Source organism: Balaenoptera ricei, chromosome 17, assembly GCF_028023285.1.
Source record: "Balaenoptera ricei isolate mBalRic1 chromosome 17, mBalRic1.hap2, whole genome shotgun sequence".
In the NCBI taxonomy this organism is placed as follows: domain Eukaryota; kingdom Metazoa; phylum Chordata; class Mammalia; order Artiodactyla; family Balaenopteridae; genus Balaenoptera; species Balaenoptera ricei.
In genome coordinates, this window is record NC_082655.1 from 76,144,446 (window position 1) to 76,158,886 (window position 14,441).

At 39.0% G+C, this 14,441-nt stretch overlaps 1 non-coding gene across 1 annotated transcript; it reads left to right on the plus strand.

Annotated features, from left to right (window-relative positions):
• Positions 1 to 13,925: 13,925 nt before the first annotated feature.
• On the plus strand, positions 13,926 to 14,032 carry LOC132352127 (U6 spliceosomal RNA). Its single transcript, XR_009498595.1, has one exon. It is a non-coding gene; the product is annotated as a U6 spliceosomal RNA (small nuclear RNA).
• Positions 14,033 to 14,441: the final 409 nt, after the last annotated feature.

Genomic DNA, 14,441 nt, shown 5'->3' on the forward strand with positions numbered 1-14,441 from the left:
GATGGTTGAACCTATAGATGCTTTACATTTTTCTATTTCTTCATGAACTTTTGTTTGTTAATACTGTGCTAGATGCTGCAGGACATAACATGATAAGCAAGCGAGAATCCCTGTCGTCAAGAAGATTACAGTCTCTTGGCTGGTTGAGAAGGGTACACAAATATGCCTAATCCATAGCAGCATATGGAAGACAGCATAAGAGAAGAACATACACTCAAGCTGGGGCAAGGAGGTGAAGAAAGACTTAACAAAGAGCTGTATCTGTGGAGCATCTTGAAACATGAGGTGAGCCAAGGAAACATGTTAACCAATACAAGAAACAAGTTTATGGAAGCCTTTCTGCCCACAGGGGTTAAAAATAGCAACCTCAGGAGTATTCCTTTATTTCTTTGGCTGATGATGTTTAAGGATTGTATGGGGGAGGGGAATAAGATGCAGAAATATTAAGCAAAAAAAAAAAAGGGAGGAAAAGAAAATTGATCCCCCTTCAGGCTTCCAGGAAAAGCTCAGAGCAGAGCAGGCTCAGCAAGGTAGCAGGGGCCCAACTTTGGCCTCTGGGCTCCACTTTCTCCCAAAAGCCCCAACCCAGGATCTGCAGGTGATGAACTGCAGGCCATTGCCAAACCTGGATGATTCCCTGGGCCTTGCAGCACAGCTCAGGAGCACTCAGCTTATTAGGTGCACATGTGTCCACGTGCCCCGAAGGCACCGTGAGTCACCTTGGCCATGACCATGAAAGAGCAGTTTTGCATGGTGAAGGAGAATGTACCTGTGGCAGCTTCCTGCCTGGGCTGGAATCCCGGTCCAACACGTTCCTACCTCGGAGCATCCCTACTTGTCTACTTTACTCCTCTGTTCCCCTGGCTCTTTTCCCTTGAACTGGGATTAATTAATAAAGAGCCAACCTCATGGGGTAAGAAATTAAGTGGGGTAACATACATTAGAAGCTTAAATCAGTGCCTATGCTTAGTGCTCAGTACATATCAGAATTACTATTTGACAGCTTTTGTGAGCCTCTGGACCATAAGGTATGTTTTGTACTATTATATTAGCATCCTTGTCTTACAGGTGGGGAAACTGAGCACCTGAAGATGGACTCAGTCTCCAAAGTTGGGCAAATAGCCGAACTGGCATTTAGACCCAGCTTGGTGGATCCCAGATCATGGGCTCTTAATCCGCACGCCGTCCTCTCGCACCTCCTGAAAGCATGCAGTAGCCCAAACGACAGAGGTGGTTTTTCGACTCCCTTGGCAAAAATTGTTGCTTGCATTGGGGTAGTTTCAAGGTAAGGAGAGCACAGCCAAATAATGCCAACTAAAAAAGAGTGAGAAAAGGGAAAATTTTCACAATATATTCTTCCAAGCTTATTTAATTATCCAGATAAATGAAACCTTAGACTTGCCTTTATTTGCCAGTGCCCATAGAGCAAAGATAAGAGCAATCACACTTGCTGAAGTTGTCTTGATGTGGTCTTTCTCGGTCTGGAGCAGGAGACCAGCATTCCTCCAAGCAGCCCGGGAGCTAGCGCTCACGGCCATTGGAACTGGATCCCTTGATGGGCATCCCACAAAGCGCCACCAAGCAGTGGTCAGCGTGGTCATTAGTTTTCATCTGTACAATTCTTTTTCTGTCCGATCAGTTGGCAATGGGTGTTATTTAATCTGATTTGTAGTCACTTTATCCTGCCAGAGCCTCACATTCTCAAAATATTTTAGAAAGGAAACTGTACGCGGTTAGTACAGTAGAAAACCTGCTTAAGATATTTTAAGAGAGGGCTGCTGAGCTAAAAAGGAGTTTTCCATCCAGAAGATGGTGGCGAACTGCACATTGATCTGAAACATCTACTGGTAAAAGTAAAGTAAACTCAACTGCAAATAAGGAAGAATTGCAGACAATTCAGGAGAATTTTCGCACAACTATTAAAGGGCATTGTAAAACACTTTCTGCTGTTTTGGTTCCCCAGAAAAAACCAAGCCACGAAGGAAAAATAAGTTCAAATACATCCCCAAGGCAGAGGGGATGTTCATGGTTGCTTCATTGCTTCCCTCAGTTTTTTTCTCATATTCTAAAAATAAATACAACAGTGCTTTCTACTAGAACAAGTGGTTACTTTATTTGGGGACAGATTAAGTTAGTGCTATTTTTTTAGACTCCCTTTTTTAATTTTCAAGTCCCAACACTGAGATTAAAAAGATGTTTTGCAGCTTCCTTGCTTCTTCCAGCTTTTCTAAGCCCAAAGACCCAAAATAAACCCCTGAGTGCTAAGCCAAGTTTATTATAAACCCCTCATCTTTGGCTCCAAATACACCTTTGCCACCTTTGAGCCCCTGAGCAGTGTGCAAAAGTCCAAATAGTCTTCCAATTAGGGACACACAATCCAATATTATATAGTAAATTTGATTATATCTGTGTCATATACTTCTGTATAGATGCTGAAAGAATTCAGATAGGCAATAGATGATGTCATAATAAAATTATTAAAGGAATGCTCTTAAATAGGTATATGTTCCCACTCTTTGAAACAAGTATCACAGAAAAATAAAATCATTTTTTATCACACACTGTCAGGGAAAACGGGCTCAGTATTATCAGGATAATTTTTCCGCTTTAGCGATTAGGGCTGAATTATATAGCTGGACCAACAATTTTGAATACATATTCTGTCTATTGTAGGGATAACAAAGTTATAGGGGTTAAAGTGTAGCAAACTACTCGTGTTCAAGTCCTGGCTCTACCACTGTCTGTGATTATGGACCTGTTATAATTATTCTGTCAACAAGTAGTGAAGAGAAAACTGTTTGAATGTATTTGACTTCAATTCAGTTAAACAAATAATTACTGAGTCCTTGTTATGGTCAAGAAATTGTGCTTGGCATTGCAGGGGTCTCAGAGATGAACAGGACCCGATAATACTGCCCCAATAACTTATTGAGAAGGAAGATTGGATAAAATACATAGAGCGGTAACACAAGGTGAAAGAAGAAGAGAAGCCCCATGAAAGAATCACCAAGAGTTGCTCCAGGAACGAGAGCAGGGAAAGCCCAGATGGAGATGGAAGAACGAGGAGGAGTTTCAGGGAGGCGGTGGCAGTTAGGATAAGAACAGAAGCAAGGGGGTAATAATGCTGACAGGGGGAAGTGGAAGGCAGGACACCGCTTAGGAACAAACACACAGAAACCAGAAAAAGTCAGGGCATGTTAAAAGAATATGAAGTGATCTGCTCTGGTAGAAACACAAAAATTGAGCGAACTAAGACTAGAAACAAGCCGGTGTCTGGAATGATGCATGTGGAATTCTTACTTAACTTCATAAGCAATAAAAATGAGCCACATTCACTGATATGTACCCAGCGCCTATGGAAGCTTCTAGAAAGAGATTAAATACAGGCTTAAACTCTAGATGCAAAGATAGTAGATCAATAGGGAAGCAACCTTATGAGTTTTCTTATGTGAAAATAGCAGACTAAACTTTGAATGGAAATTCATAAATTAATTTACAATTTTTAAGAATGCGTTGGAACTTTATCACATTTTACCAAGTGGCAGCCTCTCTGAAAGACCTTTTATTGCAGGAATTGAAATAATTAAATTGAAGATTCAGTGTACCTTTTCAATCATTTTATTAAAAAACTCTTTCTGGTTTTCTCTGAGGGAGAGATAAACCACAGCTAAGGAAGTGGCTAAATCTTTTTTTAAACTACTGCATTCACCATAAAATATATGACACTATTCCCAAATAACACCTAATAGAAGCTGGTCACATCAAAATCAGAAAAAAACTTGCCCTTTCAAAACTAGCTTTTTGTACCTCTCTTCTATACCAAATGTTAGAATTACAGAGATGATTGAGATGTAATCTAGAACAGAAGAAAAAGAGCTTATAAACTAACCATTACAACATGGTAATGAGGGAATACACAGCATGCCCGTGGAGGGGGAAAGCAGGGCTTAACATGGCTTTACGTGGGGGTAATATTTGCTGTGGGTCTTGGAGGTCATGTGATTATCTGGTACTAGGGATGCTTTTCCTAGCCCGAGGGAGCAGGAGGTGCGAATGCTTGAAAATTAGGCAAGCACTTGGGGCTGTTTGCAGGAGAGTAAACGGTCTGGTGGAGGGTTTGGGTATCAGAAAGCTGTCGAGGTGTTTAATCAGGGAAATGGTGGGCCCAAAGCGTCTTTTAGGTTGACAGTCATGGTGGGTATAAAGACGCTAAATTATACGTAAGGGGACCCAGTGGGAGCTACAGCAATGGTCCAGATGAGAAAGGAGAAACAGTGAAAGCCACGGTCAACTATGAGTATTAAGTACAACTGTGAAGTGAGACATGGATTCAAAGAAGAAATGATTCATATATGTATTATATTTATCAAGATTTATGTGTACATACCGAGCTTGAGTGACTGAAGAAATACGGGCAGACATGGCCAGTAGACAGTTGGAAATAGGAACCTGGGACACAGAAAATCGGAAAGGGACATGGATTTGAGAGGAATTGGAAAATGAGTTGTAGTTGAGGCTGTGGAAGCAGATGACCATCCAGGAGGGGTTGTAGGACAGCTTTTGTGGACTTGGAGCCTAGCGCTGTCTGGCATACAACGATCGTCACGTGGTCTTTGATGAATGGATGACCTATTGATTCAGGGAATGGTTTAATGTCTACAATTTGCCCCCTGGAGCATGCTCCTCCTTGGACTCTATGATTCCGTGTTCCCTTGATTTCTCTTATTTCTCTGTTTCTTGTCATGCTGCTTTCTCTACCTATTCATTTTCTTCATGTGGGTGCTCCCCAGCTGTCTATCCCCAAAGACAAGTAAGGCAGGATCCCTTAGCTCAAAGGCTTCACAATCTAATGGAACCTTTGTAAAGCTCCAAGGAAGTCAAGCAAGGTGAGGAATGAAGAGTGCCCTGGGAAATGGACAGGTATAAATTCAACGGAAATCTTAGGGGGAAGAGTTTCAATAGAAAATATTTCAGGAGCAGAAATCCAGATTGCTGTGGGTTGAAGAATAAATGAGTGAGGTGAAGAAGAAGACATGAGGAATTGTTTCAAGAAGTTTAGGAAAATAGGGTGGAAGGAGATAGAGCTATATTTGGAAGAGGAGGCAATGGTAAAAGTTGTTTTGGTTGAAGGAGGGGTGTTGAGTGTATGAAAAAGATGAGTGCTCCCAACAAAACATAAAAAAACATTGTCTTTGACCTCAAGGCGCTAACCGTTCATTATAGAAAACAGACAGGTAAATGGACGGTGATGGTAGAGTGTGATAGATGCCATGACCGACTAGGAATGTGAGAATTGCAGGATCTGTGAAGCCATCCTGAAGAAGATTATGACCTGATGCCTGATCTGAGTCTAAAAGAGAAATAGGAGCTCTTTATGCACAGACCACGGGGAAGGGGATGCCGTGCAGAGGAAACAGAGGGAACAACGGTGGAGAAGTATCAAAAACATGAGGCTTACAAGTCATTCGTCATTTTCTCCCAGCCTGTGGAATGCATTTTCATTTTATTAATAGTATCTTTTAAGAAGCAAGTATTTAGTTTTTTCCTGAAATTCATCAAATTGCATTTTGTGTCCTAGGGAAGCTTTGTCTAATCCAAGTCACAGTTTCATCTGATATTTTCTTGTATTATTTTTATAGTTTTAGCTCTTACATTTAAGACTGTGCTCTGTTCAGAGTTAAGTTTTGTACATGGTGTGAAGAGTTTATTTTTTGCATATGGATATCCAATTGTTTCAGGAGAAGTTGTTGAAAAAACTATCATTTTCCCACTGAATTACCTTGACACCTTTGTTGAAAATCAATTGACCATGTATTTATGGGTTTATTTCTAGACTTCTATTTTGTTCAGTTGATCTGTATGTCTGTACTTATGCCACTATCATGTGGTCTTCATTATTGTAACTTTAAGTCTTAAAGTAGAGTAGTGTAATTCTTCCAACTTTATGCCTTTTCAAAATTGCTTAGGTCCTTTGCATTTCCATAAAAATTTTGAAATCAGCTTATTGCTTTCAACAAAAAATTCTAGGATTTCAATTGGGATTTCATTGAATCTATAGATCATTTTGGGCAGAATGATATCTTAATTATATGAAGGCCCTCATACTATGAACATAGTATAGCTCTCTTTATTTCGGTCTACTTTCATTTCTCTCAGCATTGTTTTGCAAATTTTAGTGCATGGGTTTTTTGTATATTTTATGGAATTTATGTCAAATTATTTCACATTTTTGATGCTATTATAAATTATTTTTTCAATTTCCAACTGTTTCTTGCTAGCATATAAAAATAGAATTGTTATTTCATACTGACATTTTACCCTACAAACTTGCTAAACTCACTTATTAGTTTAGTAGTTTTTTTGTAGATTCTGATAAAGGACTTATATCTAGAACTCATACAACTCATTAACAAATGGTAAAACAACCCAATCTTACAAAGGCAAAAGCTTTTAGCAGACTCTTCATCAAAAAAGGTATACTAGTGACAAACATATGAAAAGATGTTCAATGTCATTAGTGATTAGCAAAATTAAATTTTAAAAATATGATTACAAACCCACTGGAATGGCTAAACTTAAAAAGACTGATAGTGCTAAGTGTTGGCAAGGATTGGGGGCAGTCAAATCTTGCATACATTCCTGGCAGGAATGAAAATGGGCATGATCACTTCTGAAATCAGTTTGGAAATTTCTTATAAATTTAAACATGCGGGCTTCCCTGGTGGCGCAGTGGTTAAGAGTCCGCCTGCCAATGCAGGGGACACGGGTTCGTGCCCCGGTCCGGGAAGATCCCACATGCCACGGAGCGGCTAGGCCCGTGAGTCACAACTGCTGAGCCTGCGTGTCTGGAGCCTGTGTTCCGCAACGGGAGAGGCCCGCGCACCGCGATGAAGAGTGGCCCCCGCTTGCCACAACTAGAGAAAGCCCTCGCACAGAAACGAAGACCCAACACAGCCATAAATAAATAAATTAATTAATTTTAAAAAAAAAAACATGCATTTGCCATACAATTTAGCAGTCACATTCCTAGATATTTACCCAAAAGAAATGAACACATATGTCCATACAAGTACCTACCCTTGGATTTTCATAGCAGCTTTATTCATAGTACTTAGAACTAAAATAAACCCACATGCTCATCACCAATGAATGGATAAACAAAACTGTGTTATATTCATAATGGAATATTACTCAGAAATAAAAAGGAGCACGCTACTAATAGACTTGACAATGTGGATGAATTTCAAACACATTTTACTAAGAGAAAGAAATCAGACATAAAAGACCACATATTGAAAGATTCCATTTATATGACTTTTGGAAAAAACAAAGCTAGAGTGACAAAAATCAGGTCAAGTGTTTCTGGGCACTGGGGATTGGGGGAGAGGATTGACTGCAAAGGGGCCAAGGGAAACTTCTGGACTGATGGAGATGCTCTATATGATTGTGAGGATGGTTCACAAATGTATATATTTCTCAAGCTCATCAAATTATACATTTAAAATTAGCAGATTTTTATCTTATTAGCAGGTAAATTATTCCTCAGTGGATTTGCTTCAAAAAAAATCATGGTGACTTTAAATTATTTCAAGTGCTGGTCCATAATCCCCTATCTGAGACCCTATGGGCCAAATGTGTTTTGAAATTCACAGTTTTTGAATTTTTGAAAGCTTATACAGTATATTAAATAACCCCCCCCCCAATTGATGCCAGATTTGGGGTAGCACCCCATAATCAAACACAGTACTATCTGCAGCAAAACATATAGTCACCAAGTAGGAGCAATAAATTCTATAGAGAGCATCTTGTCAGTTCAGATTAGATGTTGCCTCTAGATTTTGCTGCTGAATGCTCCATGAAACAACTTCAAGTTATCGAGCTTTTAGAAGTTCAGAATTGAGATTAAGGGGCTGTAGTCCTGTCTAACCAATTTAGTACTTGCTGTAATTTATAATTTGGGGGTTGATTGTGAGGACGGGAAAAGATTAGGCTGAAGAGATAGGTAGATCACAGAGGGTCACTTTGCACGGTTTAATATTTTCCAGGTGTATTTATAAACCACAACTACGAAAATGGCGTATTAACAAAATCTGAGAAAAAGGAGTACCCTGGTTACTCCTTTAGTCACAAACTCCTACAACTGCTTATGAAATCCTTACTGTAATGGAAATAATACATGAAAATCCCATTGTCCATAAAATATTATAATACAAATATATCAAAGTCAGTTCCTATATAAAAGCCTTTCAAGAATCCCCAGTCCCTTCACCATGAAGTTCCAGCTTTTAGACAAACTTTCAGGGATCTGATTCCCTCTCCATGACTCCCGTCCCTCTGTCCTAATACCAGGCACCTTAAAAACTACAACAAATACCCAGTTGCTTGTTCTGATTGTTCCCAGACTTTTCTTTGTCTTGAAAGCCTCTTTGACTCTGTTTATGCTCTTCTCTCTGTTTAAATGCGGTTTTCTCCATTCTTTCACTGGTTAATTTCTATTCTAGAGGTTATAGTTGGGTAAAGCAGTATATAGAGGGTATGGGTATATAGAGGGACCTTAATAATGGTTTCCTTAACTATAAGTGATATTTAACCATAATAATACAAATGAGGCAACATAGAGAATATAGCACTATTGTAACTCTTCCCAACTTGTCAATAAAGTGGAAGTGTTTACATATTATGACACGCTGAATCTTTACCAATAGCTTCCTAAGTTAAATCTTTTTGAGACCAAGGAAAAATATACTAAGTTAAGTTGTCTTCTTGCAAAGAACACTTTTTAGGGACTTGATATATGAGGGCCACCGATCCCATCTAAAGAGATTCTGTCCCTTCCTTCCAGGAGCTTATAAAAGAGCATCAAACACATTAACACAGACAGACATGTTGGAATGCCAGTAGGAACAAAATGGAAACATTAAAGCAATACATGGATAGACAGGTAATTGCATTATGTAAAGGTCAAGTATAAGTAGATTTATAGTGGAAGGAAGCAGTGAGTACTTAATCAGGGCAGAGATCAGGAACTACAGGTGGAAACGGGGAAGGTTAAGGGTAAAGAGTCACTTGCCTAATCAGCCCTGGGAGAGTTCATGGGAGGAGTGGGGATTCGGCAGCAACTATCAGCCTGAATGGGAGCTGGAGAGTCTCTTGTTGTCTTAAAAATGTGTGATTTTTGAATTAGTGAATTGAAGGCTATGCATTACAATACAGTATAGTGAAGCAGGAGGATTCCTCTTCTTTCATCCTTGGCTCTGAGATCATCCAAAAAGGCCATCTCTATCATTTGAGAGTATCCTTTTTAAAAAGTACCATTCTAAAAATATATTCAATATTTTAATTCCTAGTTTTAGATCATATCTTAAATTTTGCCTGCAAAATCAGATGTTGCTATTTCTGTTTGTAACCAATGTCCTTGACAATACTCAGGAATGAGAGCTAATGTAAAAGAAAGCATTTTTTAGATTTCGGAGGGCTACAGGAGATGTCTTGGTTCATTTTTTGGATGAACTTTATCCTAACTAAAATGTATGAGCACGAAACCCTTTAGATAATTAGAGCTAAGTTCAAACCCTCTGTCTACTGGACCTTTTATAAGGAAGGAGTATTTCAAGAAGAGGAGGGGTGTCAGTGGATGCTTAGGTGACTTGACAAATTTTCTCTGGGTGCCGAGATTTTAAAATCTGTCCTAAGGAGAGCCCACACTCTCCTTTGGCAGTACATTCAAGATCACTGTGGGAAATTCTTTTCATGTGTGACTAAATCCTCAGTGCTCTAGAATTACATCCAGTTCTTTATGTCGTATCTTCAGTGGACGTGTTCTCTGGCTGTTTGTCAAAGAACTCTTGAGATACACAATTTGAAGATATTACATTGCCTGTCAGTATTACCCTCTCCGGTCCTTTCATCTTTCTTAAAGGTCTTATTTTCCAATCCTTTAATCATCTCGATGGTCAAAAACGAAGTGCCCTTCCCTCTTTGTCTCACTGTGGAGGTAGGTGCTGACTAGTTTAAGTCCTATGAGTTATATTGATATTTTTCTACCCAAGGGCTACCTTTCTTGTTTAAATTGAAGTGTTGCTGTTGACTCATCATATCTTTTTGAAAAGCAACAATAACAAAACATACCTTTGAACACATTTTGAAATAAGACACAGGGTGTACAAGTGAAACAGAATTATCTTTCCTTTGTGCTAGTCTGTTTCCCCTTTGGGCCCACTTCATGGGAAAGTAGGAGGCTTGATTATCCATTTTCAGCAAAATATCATTTACCAAGGCAGGAATATTAACTCAGGTAAGCAAAATGCTTGTTCCTTTCATCTCATCAATTCCACACCTACTCACCTTGCAGTTGACTTTTTATAGAACATTAGTTTGCATTAAAAAAAAAATCCATTTAATTGCATTGGAAAAACACTTCACTGCCACGCTCCAGGCCGATACCATGTTGCAGCTGCTCCTATTTAAGGCATAATTGTAGCCTCCCTCTTCTACAAGGAACTAATTCTGATTTTGAAAGGATTTGTCCTCACAGTTTATCCTGATGAGAGAGGACTGGATTATTGCTGTGTAAAATAGCTGAATAGTCCTATTATAGCTATTATGCCACAAATGTTGTATATTGTTGAAGATCAAAGTACTGTACCACACTCAATGGTAAAATGCACAAGCATGGCACACTTCCCATATTATGTAAAAAAAATACTGCATTTTATGAGTCATTGAGTACCATGTGAGGTATCCGTGGGCCCTATATCATTTCCTTCAAACTTTCCTCATCATTCGGAAATCCTTTATTTTCTGGTTGAAAGACTTAGAATCTAGTCATTTCTCACTAGTCTCCCCAGGAAATAAACTTCAGTACTCTGCGTTCTCTTGTTGCATTATATTATGTATTGCATATCAGTCTAGTTTACATTTGAATTACTTTAGAAAAATATTGAATGACTCTGGACAACAGTAAATTCTAACTGGCAAGTTGAGAAAATGTAAACCTTTCCCATCAAAACTATTAATGATGTTTTTCGAAACTTTAAAACGTGTAGGACTCGGGGTTGGTTAGGTTCTAAGGAAACAAACAGCTATTTCACCCCATAACCTTGTTAGGAAGGTCAACCTGTATACACATGCATAATGAGGTGCCTTAAAATAGAAGGTGGCCCAATGAGGTTCAAATGAATGGTCTGTAAAAAGAACAAGTCTTCTGTTCTACAGGAGAGATTGAGGCATTAGTTTTACTGGAAAGGTCACCCTTAAATAAGAGGCCAGTGAAAGACTGAATATTAATTTAATTATAAAATATGGCATACTTTGATTTTAGTTTTAAAATTTGGTATTTCATAATAAATCCCTATGTTTCATCCTCATAGTACATATATAGAGGGAGTCTCCCTCAGAGAAAAACTAACTCTCAAACCTAATAAAAAAGTCCCTCAGGAAGTACCACTTTGTTGTTGAATGATTTTTATAAGACTCTCATAAATCACAGATAGGATCAACTGTCTAGGGGATATTTTCCCTAAAGTAACACATTCTGTATGTAATTTGGAGACATTACTACAAGATTTAGGACTTACCGACATAGTACAAAGAATCAGTAAACGTAAAATGTGGTCAAGGAAAACAACTGCAAATTCGAAAACACTACAATTTATGAAACCATAATTAAAATGAAGATGGGTAATGTTCAGGGAACCAAATCAAACACTAAATGTGGTTTGTAATTACTGGTTAGGATTTCCAATGTAATTTGTAAAACTAAATGAGACAGTGAAATTAAACATAAAGAAATGAGGACCAGGTCTAGGATATAGGAGGCATTTTATACATTGTAGCTATCCATATTATTACATCAACGTAATAGTACGGAGATGTTTCCTTCATAGACACATGCTTTCTGGTAATGAGAGTCTATAAAGTTCCTAGTTCAGATGACCAAACTGTATTTTGGACTTATACAACAATTCATTCATGTTTTGTTGCCCAGACCCTACCCTAAATGAATTGAATCAGATTCTATGCAGGAGGACCCCGGGCACAAGTATTTTTCAAAGCTTCTAAGGTGACTACACTGACCAAACAATGTTGGAAATACTGCTGGATAAGACTCTAAACTCATCTAAAGAAGAAAATGTTTTAAGTAATGTGTTTTTATATGTTAACCTACACACAACATATAGCATAATGCTTCCCCCTGCCCCCCACTCATATGGCTTTGTTGAAGAATGTACAAATATATGAATAAATGGACAAACGAGTACACTTAGCTGTGACATAGAGTTAAATGTTCCAGAAATTGAAAAGTAATATAATGACTCTCTACTATTTTATCTTCCAAAGTAATAAGATTTACTCAGAGGTCGAGCTATTCAAATTCCCCCAAGTTTTTCTTGGTAGAAGTGCACCCATTCAATACGTGATAGGTCTTGGGTGGAGCATTGTAAAGAGAGTATTTTTTCCGATTACACCGAGATGACCCTCACGGTCTACTCTCTATGTATGAGGGATTGGAGTTAAGGATTTTTAAATTTTTTACCAACAGCTCACATCTCCACGTGAGTTGGGTAAAACTTGGTCCTCCTCCTGTGTTTCTCCTTTGCTCTTACGCTACTAGTACACTCAACACTTCTGACACCAGATGTGTGGGTTTTCTCCACATTAGGCAATTCTGTGACACCAGCTGAATGTCCTACAATTGAACTCAACTGTGACACTATCTACCTGGAGATAACATCAGATCCCACGGGATAAGGGCTCAGTCTCGCAAGACTGCCACCACCACCCCTCAAACACACGCACACTTCAGATACCAATTGCAAGTCTAGGTTGTTACCTGTGCTTCTGACCGATCAGCTATAAATCAGAGGTTCCCATGGCCCCCTCCTCGGGTTTGATTAATTCGGTGGAGTGGCCCACAGAACTCAGGAAAACCGTTGACTACTGTTTACCAGTTGAATATGTAAGGGTATAACAAAGGATATAGAGGAACAAACAGATGGAAGAGCTACAGAGGGCAAGGTACCTGGGAAGGGGCACAGAGCTTCCATGCCCTCTCCGGGGCCGCCACTTTCCCAGCACCTCCACTGTTCACCAACCCGGAAGCTCTCTGAACCCCGTACTTTTGGGATTTTTATGGAGACATCATCACACAGGCATGACTGATCATTCACACCATTTTCATCTCCACTCCCCACTGACCTTCAGGGGCTACTCTCCATATATGAGTGATTGGAGTGAAGAGCTTTTTTATCAGCGGTTCACATTCTCACCCATAACACCATGTCACGCACACACAAACACATCATTTTGACTCTACACACTGCACGTGGATTTTCCCTCGAGACAGAGGAAAGCGGTAAGTCTGTGGAGCAAAGTGGAGACATCATTATCTTCCCCCAGGTGTCAAGATGTTGATAATAATATTGTTTCCGCCCTGAACTATTTCATCTTCTGATGTTCACAAGGCCATTGAATAGAAATCAATTACGGATGCTAAGGAAGTTTTTAAAAATCCAATTTTGAAGAGATGTAATACGATGGTAATAAATGCTGGATCGCTGACAGAAATTTAAGCTTAGAAATGTTTAATTTAAACCTAAAAGGTTTTTTTTTTTTTTTAATCACGGAAGAAAATGCATATAGGCACATTTTAGCATCTACAATTGAAATTTGAACACTGATGTTACAAACCACAAAACTTCATTTAAATTTTATTATAAAGACCTTTATTTAAAGAAAGAACATATTTTCTACTCCTTACTTTCATTTTGTGCCTTGAATGATCTGGAAATATGGAGGTTCTTCTGAATCCAGTGGGGAAAAATTATTTTTTCTTACACTTCTCTCTCCCTACACCAATCTGCACCATGTTAATCTGGAGGTAGGGAGAAAGCTGGATTCTTGCCACTTATAAAAATGATGAGGGTGTGCTCGCTTCGGCAGCACATGTACTAAAATTGGAACGATACAGAGAAGATTAGCATGGCCCCTGCGCAAGGATGACACGCAAATTCGTGAAGTGTTCCATATTTTTTTATAAAGCAATTATACTCCAATAAAGATGTTTAAAAAAAAATGATGAGGGGAAGAAAGAAAACCATGGCTTATAAGAAAAAGGCTGTAAGAAGTATAAAGCAATGTTTAACAAAATGTTCCTAAAGGAGCCATGTATAGACGCCCAGTGATGTTCATTTACTCATTCCTTATACTGTCCTCATAGATTTTCTTTCACATCTCTCTGCTTGTACGTGACTGATGCTCTCAGTTGCAGAGGAAGCAACATAGCTACGGGAAAGTTACACGGAGCAGTTGGCAATCAACGTGCACTAGAAGGCTGTGCCCGGTGGTGAAATGTTATTAGTATCCTTCCTGGCACCAGAAACAAGTGGAACAGATGAAGTATTTCCAGGCTTCTTTGTAGGGCCTTGGGTCCAGTGTACGGG